Source organism: Eubalaena glacialis, chromosome 4 (genome assembly GCF_028564815.1).
Source record: "Eubalaena glacialis isolate mEubGla1 chromosome 4, mEubGla1.1.hap2.+ XY, whole genome shotgun sequence".
In the NCBI taxonomy this organism is placed as follows: Eukaryota; Metazoa; Chordata; class Mammalia; order Artiodactyla; family Balaenidae; genus Eubalaena; species Eubalaena glacialis.
The window spans coordinates 74,542,322-74,546,159 of record NC_083719.1 but is presented as its reverse complement, the minus strand read 5'-3'; the positions used below and the strand labels follow the sequence as shown (position 1 = coordinate 74,546,159).

The 3,838-nt window shown below is 47.7% G+C and overlaps 1 pseudogene; it reads left to right on the top strand.

The window, feature by feature from the left end:
* The first annotated feature begins 535 nt into the window (after window positions 1-535).
* Window positions 536-2,572, top strand: LOC133090540 (coiled-coil domain-containing protein 6-like; annotated as a pseudogene).
* The last annotated feature ends 1,266 nt before the right edge of the window (window positions 2,573-3,838 follow it).

Genomic DNA, 3,838 nt, shown 5'->3' with positions numbered 1-3,838 from the left:
CACACACAAAACTTCACATACTCTGGGACCCAGGGCAGAAGCAGTAATTTGAAAGGAGCCTGGGTAAGACGCACCTGCTGATCTTGAAGAACCTCGTGGAGGGGCAGAAGGCAGCTGGGGCTTGTCCTGGGAACACAGACACTAGCATCAGCTGTTTTGAGGAGTTCCTTCTATCACATGGACACTGATGCTGGCAAGCACTATTTTGGAATCCTCCCTGTAGCTTATTTGTACCAGGACTCAGACCAACTCACCAGGCTGTCAGTACCAGTACTGGGATGCCTCAGGCCGAGACACAACTCCACCCACCAGCAGGCCTGTTGCCCTGAAACTCCCTGAGTGCACAGCCACCCCAGGACCTGGCCCTGTCCAGCAGAGAGGGCCCAGGACCTGGCTCCATACACCAGCTCTAGCCAAGGGATTTCCAGGGCCCTGCAGCCAGAGATCTGGGACCTGATTCAGCCCACCAGTAGGCCAGGAGTAGCCCTGGGACCAGTCTCACCCACCAGTGTGTAAGCACTGTCCCCAGGACCCCATGGGCCCACAGACAGGCCAAAACACCAATTCTGGGACCACAGGGCCCTGCAGCCAGAAACCCTGGGACCCAGCTTTGCCTACCAGTGGGCTGGCAGTAGCTCCGGGACCAGCCTTACCCACCAGTGGGTAGGCATCAGCCCCAGGAAATCCTGGGTCCTGGTCCCACCCACAAGCAGACCAAAACACCAATTCTGGGACCCACAGGGCCCTGCAGCCAGAAACCCTGGGACCCAGCTTTGCCTACCAGTGGGCTGGCAGTAGCTCCGGGACCAGCCTTACCCACCAGTGGGTAGGCATCAGCCCCAGGAAATCCTGGGTCCTGGTCCCACCCACAAGCAGACCAAAACACCAATTCTGGGACCCACAGGGCCCTGCAGCCAGGTAGGGCGTATAGCTCAAATGAGCAGAGAGTAGTGCGCTGCTGGGATGCATAGGACATCTGCTACAAAAAGCCACTTCTTCAAGATCGGGAAACATAAGGAGCCCACAAAACACATAGAAATAAAAATAGCAAATTAGGTAAAATGAGGGGACAGAGGAACGTGGAAATGAAGGAATAAGATAAAACCCCAGAAGAAGAATGAAGTGAAATAGGGATAGGCAATCTACCCACTAAAGAGTTTAAAGTAATAATCATAAAGATAATCAAAGTACTTGGGAGAAGAATGGATGAACACAGTGAGAAGATTAACAGAGAGTTAGAAGATACAGTCATTGACCTCGGGCGGCAGCAGCAGGAGAGGCGGCAGTGGTGGGAAGTGGCTGGGGCGGGGGGCATTGTCATCTCGCCCTTCAGCCTGGAGGAGCTCATCAAGCACCTGGCCTCGCTGCAGCAGAACAAGGTGTTCAAGGTCCAGCTGGAGACCTACAAACTCAAGTGCAAGGCACTGCAGGAGGAGAACTGCGGCTTGCGCAAAGCCAGCGTGACCATCCAAGCCCAGGCTGAGCAGAAAGAAGAATTCATCAGTAACACTGTAGTCAAGAAAATTCAGCCTTAGCAGAAGGAGAAAGAAACCCTTGCTGTAAATTATGAGAAGGAAGAAGAGTTCCTCACTAATGAGCTCCCCAGAAAATTGATGCATTTGCAGCATGAGAAAGCCGAACTAGAACAGCATCTGGAGCAGGAATTCCAGGTCAACAAACTGATGAAGAAAATTAAAAAACTGGAGAACGATACCATTTCTAAGCAGCTTACATTAGAACAGTTGAGACGAGAGAAGATTGACCTTGAAAATACTTTGGAACAGGAACAAGAAGCACTAGTGAATCGTTTCTGGAAAAGGATGGAACTTGAAGCTGAAAAGCGAATCCTGCAGGAGAAATTAGACTAGCCGGTGTCTGCTCCCCCATTGCCTAGAGACATCTCGGTGTAGATCGACCCTCCAGAAAACATGATGCGACACATCAGGTTTTTAAAGAATGAACTGGAGAGGCTGAAGAAGCAACTGAGCGCTGCCCAGTTACAGCATTCTGAGATAATGGTGCAGTATTTGGAGGAGGAACTTCACATGAGGGAAGAGGACCTGAGAGGAAGCTGCAGAGGGAGATGGAGAGGAGAGAGGCCCTCTGTCGACAGCTCTCGGAGAGTGAGTCCAGCTTAGAGATGGATGATGAAAGGTATTTTAAGGAGATGTCTGCACAAGGATTAAGACCTCACATTGTGTGCAGCCCGATCCCTTACACACCTTCTCCCAGTTCAAGCCGGCCGATATCACCCAGTCTCTCGTATGCAAGTCACACACTTGGTTTCACGCCACCAACTTCACTGACTAGAGCCGGAATGTCTTATTACAATTCCCCAGGTCTTCATGTGCAGCATATGGGAGCATTCCACGGTATCACAAGGCCTTCACCGCGGAGAAGCAAGTCCTGATAAATTCAAATGGCCCACGCTGCCTCCATCTCACAACACACAGACCCCTGTCCAGCCACTGCCACCTCCATCTCCACCACCCATGCAGCCCGCAGTCCCCTCAGCGGCCACCTTGCAGCCTGCCCCTCGCAACAGTCGGTTCACCCCTCCTCCCAGCCTTAATGCATGTGCTTATTCCGAACCTCACGTCGGCACACGTTCTTGTACAGTGGAGCCGAGCCGTCGACTCGACGCCAAAGGCTTCCTTCCCTGGCATATGGATGTGACTTATTTGCACTGAGGTTATCTAGGCTTCACTATTCATTATGTTGTAAATGTGTGTCGGAAACGCAGCCAGTGTTGTGAATCTACAGCACTACACGGACGACTTTTTCCTTCGGTGTTTTACTTGAATCTACATGTGCGCACATTCCCTGGCTGGGACGTCGGCTGTTCGACTATTTGGTAGTTCAGCAGCAGTGTGCAATTTTCGCCTGGCCCCAGAGCTTCATTTTCCTGGCTTTTAGGTTGGAAAATAAAAAGGGATATCTTTTAATATTTTTCCGTGAATTTGCAGAAAATTACTGAGCTGTTATTACCCCTCCCCTCCCATTATAATGGTGTTTACCAAGCATACCAATAATTCGGCACTACAATTCAGAACTTTGAAAATCTAGCACTCAGTATAAAATGGGAAGTTAGATGGATCAGTGCCAAAGACAATGCTCCATAGAGCTTTCTACAGATACACTTTGTATGGGTTATTTTCAGTATATCCCAACATCCATGTCTCTTGTAAAACAGATCGCCTAAAGTACTGGATCACATGGCTATATCTTTTCCACATGCATGGGATTGATAATTATTGTATATCCAGGTGTGATTCTTTCTTTATCCTTGATGTTAACCTACTCAAACTGGACCCCTCTCACGTGAGTCGATAACTGTTGTCCTACCCACCAGTGGTTGCTATGACTGATTAAAAGGTGCTGTGTGATTTCTGCTGCAGAAGACAGTGTGATTGTAACAAAAACAGCTATTTCCCCTTTCCGTTCTTTACTTGTGTTTCCCTAAAATAGAGTTCAAGCAAATATTTTAAAGGTGCAAAATACTATTAGAAAATACTATTTGAAATAAACGTTATAGGAATATCTTGGCATAATAACCACAAAATACTTTATTTCTGAGGACTTTATTGCTGAGCACATTATCACTGAGGACTGCTTATTTCGCCCAGTAAAATCGAGTGCAGTGTACAAAGAAGTATATCTTGAATGCATTATTTCCGTTCATTTAGCACAAATAAATTGTTTGGTTTCACTTTAAAGTAGAAAAAAGAGAAGATATACAGAAAAAGCAAACAGAGATTAAGAATGCAATAACTGAAATAAAAAATACATTAAAAGGAATCAACAGTAGATTACATGATACAGAGGAACTCCTCAGCAA